Source organism: Scatophagus argus, chromosome 20 (assembly GCF_020382885.2).
Source record: "Scatophagus argus isolate fScaArg1 chromosome 20, fScaArg1.pri, whole genome shotgun sequence".
Lineage (NCBI taxonomy): Eukaryota > Metazoa > Chordata > Actinopteri > Scatophagidae > Scatophagus > Scatophagus argus.
Window position 1 is genome coordinate 19,877,069 of NC_058512.1, and position 13,298 is coordinate 19,890,366.

A 13,298-nucleotide genomic window follows, 5' to 3' on the forward strand; every position below is an offset into this window, starting at 1 on the left:
ACAACTAACTCTGCAATTACGCAGTTGGTAGGTAGTGTAATATCATGACTTGTTTCATTTAGTAGCACGGGGACTTTGCAGGGTCCAGGAACCTCTTGGATTTGGCCTTTGAGTTTCACTAGACCTACTTTTCCACTTCAGCTTGTTTCTTTCTGATCTCAAGTATTTTTAGGATCTGCTGATAGCCATGAGTAAGAGATTTCTGTTCAGTGAGGGGTTCTCACACTACTGCTTATATAAGAAGTCAAGATTGTTTGTGCCTATTAGCATTGGAATGGCACTATCTGAATGAAGATCAGGAACAATTAGAGCCAAGGTGGGTATCTCTGGCTCAGTCCTTAGGGAACTTTATACTGGTCTCCACACAGCACAGATAAGGGACAGTTGGGCCATTTGCTCTGTAAGCTTCCAGAAGATCAGAGATTGGCTTGATGGTACGTTCCTTGTAGAAGGCCATGGCAATGGTTGTGACTTGAGAGCCCGTATCAAGGTATCAAGGAGGCAAGTATAGTTCACTCCTTCAACAGTTACTCTCGCTGTGCATTTCTTCCCCCATATCGACCAGGTACCTTCCAGTTGTGATGAGCACGAGCCTTTAAGTTAATAGCCTTCTTAGCTTTTTTAGCTTTTTTCATCCCTAACTTCTGTTCGTCCCTCAAGAGAAGCAGGAGCTAGTTTAAATCAGACATATCGGGGGTATTGTGCTGGCTTTCCCACACATGGTGCTTTTCTTTGGATATTCTCCTCTTTGCTGCCATATGCTCTGAATTTGGTTCATTACTGCAGCTGCAGCTGCAGACGCAATGTGGCCATCCCCACCAGATCTCAAACAGTATCATGGCTTATGTTTGGGTATCCTGACTGTGATTTGTTTGATTTCCTTTGTTTCTGGTTCATTTTTTGTCTTTTGCTTCTGTTTCTTGCCTTCTTTTGATGCCTTTCTGGCATGGTGTCAGAGGTATCCATGCCAAGCAGATATGTGGTCTGCAGATGTGAAAGGGCTCTTGTATTTGTTATCCCAAGATGCTGTTTCATTCTTTATGCTTTGTTAGCCTACTTATCCTCTTCAGTGTGCAGAAGAAGCTCAGCAAAAGCGGGAGGAGCATTCTTTCAAGTTTCAAGCTGGAAACAAGTTATCAATGGGCTATCCCAGCAGCCATGACAGAACTGTTTATCGGCATCTCCAGGGTTCTCAGTGCAAGCTCTGTCAAGAGGCAAGGGATGTCTCTCTAGCTTTTTGACCGTTCCACAGGTCCAAACTATTTCAGGAAGTTAAAAACTTCATTGACCGTAGGACTATTTGTTAAACCGTGAACCAAGACAGCATTTGGAGCTTAAACATTTTCAAATTCCACAACTTCCATTTTTTAACAAAAAATTATGCTCCATTTACTCAAAAGGCAACCTGGTCTCACAGAAATACGTGACATACGCGCAGATTGTTGACACTGCATTACGTGGTACTGACACGAAATGTGGTAAAATTACATGCGTGCACCACGGAATAAAGGTATAAATGGAAACCTATACACCTGGCAGTCGCATATATGACATAATGGTCACCGAACTGGCGCTACCAGAGCTAAACAAATCGCCTTTTCCACATCTACAGCTCTCAACATGATGAGAGTAATTTCGATTTTCACCCTTTTCAATAATTGTCCTTGTTCTGTGATCAGATATTAAATGTGCCAAGTTGACAGTTGTGCCGCTTAAGTGATGTATATCTCCAGCCCACTGTTCCAGGTCTGGGTCCGCCTGCACCCCAAGCTACGCCAGGGCTCCATGCTTCAGCTGATGGACCGCAGCCCACTGTCCCAGGTCTGGGTCCGCCAGCACCCCAAGCTACGCCAGGGCTCCATGCTTCAGCTGATGGACCGCAGCCCACTGTTCCAGCTCTGGGTCTGCCAGCACCCCAAGCCTTGCCAGGTCTTTATGGCGCAGCAGACGGACCGCAGCTCACCGTCTCCGGGCTGGGTCTGCCTGCCTTCACGCCCCATCTCACCAGGTCTCCTCGTCAGGTCTCCAGGTCGCCATGTCTCGTCAAGTCTCCACGTCTCGTCAGGTCTCCACGTCAGGTCGCCAGGTCTTCACGTCTCGCCAGGTCTCCACGTCAGATCGTCAGGTCTCCACGTCTCGTCAGGTCTTCACGTCAAGTCGCCAGATCTCCACGTCCAGCATTCAGGAAGACCGCCTGAGGCCTCACGTTGTGTCCTGGCCCAGCATTTGGGCAGACCCCCTGACGCGTCAAGCCCCACCTGGGTGTTGAACTGGGGTCGCCCCCCCGAGGTTTCAGACCGGTTTATTGCTCTTTGGTTGTTCCCTCCTTTTTGGTCCCCCTCCACCCGCCCAGCCTGGTTATGTACTGGTTTTTCTGTTTAGGGACATCTGGGATCTGTCCCTTAAGGGGGGGGGGCGGTGTTCTCTCATGCCTGGTGTTTTTGGTTATGCTTTGTCTTTTGATTTCAGTCCATGTGCCATGTTTCATGTTGACTTGTCATGTGTTTCCATGTGTTATGTTCAAGGTTTTTGTCATGTCCTGTTTTATTTTGAAAAGCGTCACTTCCCCTGTGTGTTCTGTTTTCTTGTAGCTTTGCTTTTAGTTTTCCTGATGGCTTTTTCCCTCCTGATGTGTGTCACCTGTGTCTCGTTGTCAAGTCTATTTAGTCCTTGTCTTCCCAGTCACCTTTGTCAGAGTGTCTGTGGTTTTTTTTTTTCCATGTCATGCCAGGAATCCTTTTCTATGCCTTGTTTTGCTTTGCCATGCTTTTTGACTGGAGATTTAGCCACAGTTTTTTGTGGTTATTCTGCCACGGTAAGTGTAGCTGACGCTCGCAATATGGCTATGTTACCATGGCAATGCCAGAAGTTAAGGTGCAATCATCACATTTCAGTTCTGATTGTTTATTTGTTTACATAGATTGTGGTGAAACATCCTGAATTATGATCCATGATTGTTGTGGGATCTTGCGGAAATATTTAGTTTTATTGTGAAAAGGTCACTTCCTGTGTAGCTTAAGCCGGAAGTTGTGAGCGGGAATTGAGAAAGAGATGACTGTCTACTACTGGCTAACCAGGCGTACACGGTAATCATTTTTAAATACTGAAATCCATGTACTTGTGTGAAAGAGAATAATAGAAAATGATGTACATGGAAATATGTTCTTGTTCCAGTTTTCACGGTGTTCCTTAACCACGACGAAAGACAATAAAAAGGTTGTGGACATCAGTAAGAAGCGTAGTTCTTGTTGCCATAGTAGATACAGTAAGAGTGTGCTTTTTGAGTTGTTTTTTTATTATTATTAATTAAAGACTATTGCTTGGACCTCCGCCTGCCTGCCTACCTGTCTGCTCCTTTGACTCTGCATCGGGGTTCAGCTATTTCTCTGCGTCAGCGACGCTGACCCATTCTGACGATTTCATTTCATTTACTTGATTAATTAATACTTTGGCTTCAACTTCTTCTACATATTTATGTCTGTCAATCGTTCATCAGTCAATGTTGGTAGTGGGTTCCTAGGTCTTCTATTGACAACATATAGCAGGAAGGTGGTCCCCTAAACATCAGAGGGCATAGGATTGCATGGCTTTTCATGGCTTTTGTCAGTTTCAGGTCTATTCAGGGAGGTGACCCAAAACAGGGTGCTGCAAGATAGCTCATCAAGCGCTATCAAAAACACTTGATAGCTCTTGCAACCCATGTTGCTGACCATTTGCATTCTAGAGTTATGGCCATTTAGATTTGAGAGGTCAAAAGGTCAAGGTGAACAGGTGCCTTCGAACTTGGCCTAAAATGGCTGAGATATTTCATTCTTCCCATTTTATTGTGAAACTTGTGTATTTAGTGTGTGCTTCTCCTTCTCTCTGTGCCAGTTTGTCTTTGTACCTCAGTGTCAAACGTTCAAGCAGTCTTCTAACTCCTAGTGATCTGTTTATCTAGTTTTTGGATTTTTACCTGTTTGTTTCTTCTCCTTTGCCTTGCCCTTTGGATTTGTTTTTTTTTTTTTTTTTTTTGAGTGGACTGACTATTGTGTACTGAACCCCTTTTGCTAATAAACCGTGTTTGTTTGAGACCCAAACAACCAGAGTTGTGCTTTTGAGTCCTGATTTTGTGGAGTAGCAATCGTAACAAAAACTTAAGAGGGCACTGGATTCTATGCATTTTCATGGGTTTTGTCAGTTTCAGGTCTATTCAGTGTGGTGACCCAAAACGGGGAGCTGCATTCTGGTTCGTGGGGTAGTCTTTTTTTTTTTTTTTTTTTTTTTTTTTTTATTCAGTGTCACTCTCTGGTTCATCTCCACATTTTAATAATAATGTAAAATTTCCAGTGTCATCTTCTACACTGTGGTGTGCTGGGGCAGCAGGGCGAAGACAGCTGATGCCAACAGGCTTGATAAGCTCATCAGGAGAGCTGGCTCTGTCCTGAGAGTGGAACTGCAGTCTCTGGCACAGGTGTCTGAGCAGAGGATGCTGAGGAAACTGCTCATCATCAACAAGAAGTCACACCCCCTGCATGCCACACTGGAATCCTACCGCAGCACCTTCAGTCGTAGACTGAGACCACCAAGCTGCTCCACAGAACGCCACAGGAAGTCCTTCCTCCCTGTGGCTATCAAACTCTTCAACTCATCCCTTTTGCCCATAGGACAATAATAATTTATCCCGCACTACTATCAACACTTTAAGATTGTATCTGCACCTTATCCATTCCATTCTGCACCTTATCTGCCATTATCTATATTCTGTTATTTCTTTTTATATTACTCAGTTATTTTATTTTTTGTGTGATTACTTGATACTTTTGTTTGCCTCTTTGTATTGCAACCCTGGCACAACAATTTCCTGCGGGATCAATAAAGTTCTTATCTTAAATTAATTGATAATGTATAAGTACTGTATAATTGTATGTATTATATACATACTGTGCATGTATAAGGTTAAATACCAAATATTTAATGTTATTTTATTCATACGAATATGACATTGATTTGGGTGTGGTGGAGTGATTAATGCGAAAAATGCTCTCCCCCTCCATTAGCTGGCTGATGTGCCCTTGAGCAAGGCACTTAAGCCCCAATTTGCTCCCCAAGTGCTTGATGCAGCCCACTGCTTCTGTGTGTTTAACTGCATGTAATTTGCTGGGTGTTGCATGTGTGTGTTCAACTAAGGATGGGTCAAATGCAGAAGACAAATTCAGTGTGTGTATGTAAAAATATATATATATTGCCAATAAAGTGATTCTTAATCTTTTTAACAGGAAACATACACATATGCAAATCAATGTGCTTATTAATGAAACCAATGCATACAATATAAATTAAACTGCAGAAAAAGTTACTGCTGGCTCTGAAAGGTGTAAGAAAGCGTGTCAAGTTAAATTGGTTGAAATGACAGCAATAATAACTTGTTTTTTAATCCCTTTGGGATTAGATACTCACTGTGACCAGGTGGTGAGTCAAGTGAATGACAGTTTGATTAGTTGATTTTATGACTTTATATGTGAGGAGGAGAATTTTAAACTCATTGTGTAAAGTGTCAGATGTTCAGAGGTTTGGCTTTGAAAGAGTTCTCGGTCCTCTGTTATGAGATATCCATACTCTTTAGCAAGACGGTATATTTATTGGGGCCATTGGTAAGACAGTAAAGGGCACAATCTTGTGTGGTGGCTGATAACCTTGCAGTTCATGCATTAAGCAGTTTTACAAAGTTTTTTGATTATTGGTAGTGAAGTTCCAGAGCAAGATGGAACACAAACTGTACTCATGGACTTAAAAGAGATAGTAGAATTGGTGCTTTGCTCAGTCTTTACAGATGAATCCATCCATCCAGCTTTTGCAGATGAAGACACATGCTGAGGTTTTTCCTGACTTCCCTCTCAGACCAAAACATCACTACATTGACCATTACCTTGACCTCATGCTTGTTTTGGACCTCTTGTCCACTTGTGGACAATGAGATTTGAGGGAAAACACTGCTTTTTCAAGCATGTAGTACATGACACACAAAACTTCAAGAATGTTTTAAAAATGCTAGCAAACAGACATCGACACATGGTGGCATACTATCTCTGTGCCCCATCATTCTTCAAACCTCACCAGCAGACATCAAGCGTCTCATCTGTGATGGTATCTGGGCTTCCTGATGTTGCAAAGTCACATGTTGAACACATGACAGATAGCAGCATGATTTATAGCATTTATAGTGTTGATGGAACTAATTATGTTGTGGAAATGTTTGTGTCTGTGGGATGGGAGGGAGGATTGCCTCAGTTTTATAGAATTGAACAGATTCTCCTTATTCAATTCAATTCAATTCAGTTTATTTATATAGCGCCAATTCACAACAAAAGTTATCTCATGACACTTTCCAATTAGAGCAGGTCTAGACCAAACTCTTTAATTAAATTGTAAAATAGAGAGAGCCCAACATTCCCCCTTGAGCAAGCACTTGGCGACAGTGGCGAGGAAAAACTGCCTTTTAGAAGGCAGAAACCTCGGAGCAGACCCCGGCTCAAGATGGGCGGCCATCTGCCTTGACCGGTTGGGTTGAGAGAGAGAGAGAGAGAGAGAGAGAGAGAGAGAGAGAGCAGGAGAGCGACAGAGAGAGCAAGGGAGAGAGGCAGAGGGGGTGGGGCGTGAGAGAAGGAGCACACAAGCAGAGATGCATAGCAGCAGTAATAATACCAGAAGTATCGAAATGTAGATAATGATAATGACAATGAAGTATACAGAAGGTATTATGGTGATTTTGATAACAATGGTAGTGACAATAATGGTAGTAGCTGTACTGAGTCTTAACAGATTTAAATCAGATTATGACTAAACAGTAGTAATTGCAGTAGGTTTTGAGCAGGACGACAGCAGGACCGCAGCAGGAGGTCCAGTCATGATCGCTAGGAATCTGCGGGACAAGAAAGCACAGGGACTCCAGGGAAGAAGTTGAGTTAGTAATATGCATTAATGGGACATGAATGTGTGCAGAAGGAGAGGGAGAGGAAGAAAGAGCTCAGTGCGTCATGGGAGGGCCCCCGGCAGTCTAAGCCTATAGCAGCATAACTAGGGGCCGGCCTAGGCCAGCCCTAACTATAAGCTTTATCAAAGAGGAAAGTTTTTAGTCTACTCTTAAATATAGAGAGGGTGTCCGCCTCCCGGACCGAAACCGGAAGATGGTTCCATAGCAGAGGAGCTTGATAACTAAAGGCTCTGGTTCCCAGTCTACTTTTGAGGACTCTAGGAACCACAAGTAGCCCTGCATTTTGGGAACGCAAAGTTCTGGTGGGATAATAGGGTACTATTAACTCTTTAAGATAGGATGGTGCCTGACCGTTCAGGGCTTTATAAGTGAGGAGGAGAATTTTAAAATCTATCCTGAATTTTACAGGTAGCCAATGTAGAGAAGCCAGAACAGGAGAAATATGGTCTCTCATGCTGGTTCTTGTCAGTAGTCGTGCTGCAGCGTTCTGGATTAGCTGGAGAGTTTTTATGGATTTACTGGGGCAGCCTGATAGAAGGGAGTTACAGTAATCCAGTCTAGATGTAATGAATGCATGGACTAATTTTTCTGCATCTTTCTGACTCAGGATGTGCCTAATCTTTGCGATATTTCGGAGGTGAAAGAATGCAGTCTTTGAAATATTTGCAATGTGCGAGTTAAAGGACATGTCCTGGTCAAAGATAACTCCTAGATTTCTTACAGTGGAGCTTGAGGCCACGGCTAAGCCATCTATCAATGCAATATCACTGCATAAGTTATTTCTAAGGTGTTCGGGGCCCAGAACAATAACTTCGGTTTTGTCTGAATTGAGAAGTAGGAAGTTGCTTATGATAACCATATTGTCTTTCTTCGCTGGAAACGCATCATATTACATTGAACACCTGTGATCTTATGAACTTTCAATTTGACTTTGACTGTCCATGCTTTATCAGAGCTCAATGACAAATTGTCTCTCTCTGCATACAAAACGGAAGGAAGAACCCTCCAACACCAAAACGGTTCATATTATTACACTGAAATTGCAGCTCATCTAAGGGATAAAGCTAATAACTGTTTTTCAAAGATGATTCTCAGTGACAATCAAACTAACCATTTACCATTTTTGGTCTGTGTGTCTGAGGTGGTGGTCTGCAGCACAGCCCCCCCCAGGGAACAGTGCGCTCACCTTTCCTCTTCACCCTCTACACCTCGGACTTCACCTACAACACCAGCAGATGTCACCTCCAGAAGTTCTCCGACGACTTAACCGTTGTTGGCTGTGTGTCTGAGGGGAATGAGACGAAGTACAGGTCAGTCATCGTGGACTTTGTGGACTGGTGTGAGTGCAACCACCTGTGCTTAAACACCAGTAAAACAAACGAGATGGTTATTGATTTCCGGAGAAGGACATTATATCATACACCAGTGAACATCCAGGGCTCGGACATTGAGATGGTGGACAGTTTAAAGTATCTGGGTGTCTACCTCAACCATAAACTGGACTGGTCACATAACACAAGGACATTTTATGACTCTGTGGTAGCCATTTACTACGCTGTGGTCTGTTGGGGACCGGGCAGCACGGACCGGAACAGGAAGAGACTAAATAAGCTGGTCAGGAGGGTCAGCTCTGTCCTGGGCTGCCCACTAGACTCCATGGAGGAGGTGGGTGAGAGGAGGATGTTAGCCAAGCTGACATCCATCATGGACAACCCCTGTCATCCTCTGCATCAGACAGTGGAGGCTCTGAGCAGCTCCTTCAGCGGCAGACTGCTACACCCTCAGTGTAGGAAGGAGCACTTCACTGTTCACTTGCAATTCTTGAAAATGTGATATCAAACGTGTGGATGTTGTTATTGAGGTGTTTATACTGTAACAGACGTAGAAAGATTAGCAAGGATCTTGTGGTACATCCACGGAGACACAGTAGGTTACATGAGTTCAGTAAGAAAAGACAATTCTAAGTAGAAAAATACAAATCTAAAGTGTACACAGTAAAGGCCAATTATAACAGAAGGTTGCCTTAAAGTTCTCGAACCAAGATGGCCAGATCAGGGTGTGTGGAGGTCTCCATCAATGCAGGCAGGAGGAGCTGATGCAACCCTGACAATGATTACCCCCATTCTAAAATCAAAAGAGCCAGAAAAGCTGAGGTGAATTACCTGCCCAACTTTCCCAGGGGAGAGAATCAGATGACTTTGGAGGAAATGAGAGTACAAATACAAGAGATTGAAAAGACTGCGAGAAACCAGATGCTGATAGAAAAGCTCATGCACACAACCTTTGCCCTATGCTGCCAACACATTGTAGGGCTCGAAAGTATGACGTAGCGGAGAGTGAAGCAAAGCCCAGGACCTCGGATCTGTGAGCTAACAAGGAGATGCCGAATGGTGTGGAGAGCAGCCATGAGATGACCAAGCATCACTTTCAACGCAATCACCCGACACCTGTTGTGTTCACGGCATTTTCAGACTGGTGTTGGTGGTGTTTTTCTGAAAATAAAATGAATGGCTGTTAATTTTCCTTGATTATTTCTATGTATCCTGAACATGTCATTGATATGTCAGGCACGAGAAAATCTCCTCACCTGTTACTTACGCATATGGTGAGAAACACCAGGCCTACACTTTACAAAGAAAGTTAATAAAATTATGCCTGATGGTGATAAGAAATATTGTAGTTCAGTAGCAAGATATGAAACTATATTCCAACTATTTTAATTGAGCCATAAGAAGTCCTCTGTGAGACCATGCCATTTACTCAAGCAATAATGTCTGAACACCGCTTGTTTGAAAGTCTTTTCAGTTTATTACAAACATTCTTGTGCATAGCAGTGACACTGTTAAAGTTCTAGTAACAGTGCAAATAAGGTGCCAACAGCAAAAGACTGTGTGCAAACAGATATATAACACTGCAAAGGAGGTGACAAATGAAAATACAATGCGCAAACCCAGATAAATATCATATAGCACGTGCTCATATGGATCGATCCCACCAATTTTACTAATTTTTTCGAGGTACCAAGCCTGTGGAACAGGGTCCAGCTTGTCTCGGTACGGTTCTTTCTGTTTTTTGTCCTTTCTGCCTTTCTGTTTTGCACGGTCCATTTGTTCATGGTGTGTCTCTCTCTCTCGCAGCGCTGTATCTAATGCTAAATGAAGAAAACAGCCCGCAAAAATGGCGGTGCATTCTGAGATCATGTGCCCTTTTGAGCCCTATTCAAGAAGTCCATAGGTCAGGAACTTCTTGGAGAATTGGCTGGCCTTACGAATGCAGTCACAGGTAGTGTTCTTTAATTAATTGTAGTAAATAAAAGTAATTGATGTTTAACATTTCCTGTAAGAAAAAATATTTGTCAACTCTACATTATTTTTACACTAATGTATTTGTATTTGTGCAGGTGTTTGCTGAGTTCCATCGGATTACAAATGTGAATCTGCAACCAGTTTAACAGTGAGCTTAACCAGTGCACACCAACTACTTGTCTTGCCTTAGCAGAGGCGTTGCGAGAGATCCTAAGAATTTATGACTTGGAGGTAGGTCTATGTCAGGGGTCGGCAACCCAAAATGTTCAAAGAGCCATATTGGACCAAAAAAAACAAAAAACAAATCTGTCTGGAGCCGCAAAAAATTAAAAGCCTTATATAAGCCTTGTATGAAGGGAACACAGGCTGTAAGTGTATATTAGCTTACCAAAATCACCAATTTGATGAATGAATCCTTCATGTACTCACTGTCTGTGAACGGTTTTCCACGCGTTATTATCTCCCGGGTTGCAACAAAACTAGCAGCAGAAGTGGAGTTTGGAGATGCAATCCACTTCTTAAATCTATCTTTGCGCTCCTCTAATTTCTCCAGAAGTAAATCACACTTTTTCTCTCACTCCCAACTGGGTGGTCTGCTGCAAATTTAGCATGCCTTCCCTGGAAATGTCTTTCCAAATTACTCTTTTTGTTATTTGACAACTTCTCATTACAAAGCAAACATGCAGGCAATCCTTCCGCATCGGCAATGAAAGCAGATGTCCATTCTTCCTTAAATCCTCTGTTCTCATCAGCTATCTTTCGCTTTTCCTCTTTGGGATCCATGGCCCATGACACACCCGCCGGTTTGTTTACAACAGCCACCTGCGTGGCACCGCGCCGCGCTGAAACGTGAAACGCACATCGTCGTTGACAGAAATGTTGAAATGTAATATTTATTATAAACATTTTTTACAGCACTGGAAAACGTTAAGAATGTTTGTGTCATGTTTGTCCTCCTACAGAAACCATATTAAAACAAAATATATATTCCCCCCTATTTCTTTCCATTTTCATACATTTTTGAAAAAGCTCCAGAGAGCCACTAGGGAGGCGCTGAAGAGCCGCATGCGGCTCCAGAGCCGCGCGTTGCCGACCCCTGGTCTATGTTTTACTTTTCCCTGGGTACAATGGTGATCACGAAATGTGGGCTTATTCATGAAGGGCTACAGTTACAGGGTCGGAACTGTAGCTTGTTCTCTGTAGCTAGCTTATTCACGTTCCGGGCAGTGGCGGCTGGTGACAAAAATTCTTGGTGGGGCTGATGTGCCGATAGATTTCCCTGGCTACTACAGTATAAGCATTCAAATGAACAGTCGGAAAATGACTTCAGTTCTACAATAATAATTTAATTTCCTTTTCAAAATCACAGATAAAGTATATTAACAATTCACATCTATAGGCTACATGTATGCTTTCGAAAGGAACAGTATCAAAAACAATACAATACTCAAGCTTACAGCTATGATATCAACTGAACATACACAAAGCAACAGTGTGCATGCGTGTGTGTGTGAGAGAGAGAGAGAAGATGAAGTGAATGGGGCGGAGAGTTATTATTTGTACAAGAACTTTGCTCGACCATCTTTCTGAGCAGCAAATTTCTCAATGGACCCTGGTGTTGAAATCAGGAACATCTCTATCTCGTTTTTCTCTATGGAGAGCATAGCCAGAGCATTGAGCCGATTTTGTGCTGTGGTGTTTCCAAGGACAGTCTTTATCCTGTTTAAAGTAGAGAAGCACCTCTCTAACTCTGTTGTCAACGGTGTGGTGATGAGCATGTTTAGAAGACTTACAGTCTCAGATAGAGAGCCAGTGCACCACTGCACCACTGGAACACTTTGTTTTCATAGATCAAGGACAGTTCTGTTTTAAGTCTGGCCTCGTCCAGTGAGGGATAGGCTTCCACCATGGTTTCCAGAGCTGAATCAGGGAACTTTATGCTGTGTTGCTGGAACAAGTCTCCTTGCAACAGAGTGGTGCCGATGAGGTGTTTGGTGAATGAAAACCTCTCCTTGGCATAGCTCATAATTGTGTCACATACCTATGCAATGTTATATAATTTTTAAAAAGGGTAAGAATTAGGTCTTTATATGTCTCACCATGATCAATATTCTGAAGAGCTAGTCTGTAGTGTGTAATGAACCAGTATAGCTTACTGTAATTATTCATATCATAATATGACAATATACATTTCAGTCAGGACCAGTATATCAAACGGCCAGTGTCTTCATGAGATTTGATTTGACGATCTGATTCAAATCAGAACAGAACAGCAAGTGCTCACCTCCAGTGCCAAACGGTGTTGCATGCCTTCTTCCAATGTCCTCAGTTTCTTTGTGGGTGGCTCCTGAACAGGTCTTCTGTACTCCTCATCCTCCACCAGATTAGGAACAGCCTCCCTGATTCAATACAGGAGTTTCGTGAGTAAGTTCTGAAAACTGGCTAGGGATATATTAACCAAACCCAAGGCTGTGGTATAATTACTGGCAATTATATTTCATCTGAACATCACAGATAAATTCATTGTTTGAATAAGATGATAAACATTTAAGGCTACACAGAATCTATGCTGAGAGAATTAATATTTATACTACACTACCTATTGTCACGGAGCGTCGCTGACGCAGAGGGCTGAACCCCGATGCAGAGTCGCAAAAAGACTGGTAGGCGGGAATCCAAAATGAACAAAAGTCTCTCAAAGAGCACATACTTACTGTGGCTAAGGATCAACAAAAACTGTGGCAAAATCTTGGCAAGGTGAAACAGGATAAACCTGGCTTGAAACTAATCCGACAAAGAGTGACGAGGAAGACGAGGACTAAGTAGACAAGACAATAAGACACAGGTGCAACACATTACAGAAGGAGAAAGCAGTCAGGATAACCAAAAGCAAAGCTACATGAAAAAGAGACACACAAATGAAGTGACGCTTTCAAAATAAAACAGGACATGACAAAAACCTAGAACCCGATACATGGAAATGCATGACAAGACGAACATGAAACATGACATGAGACCAA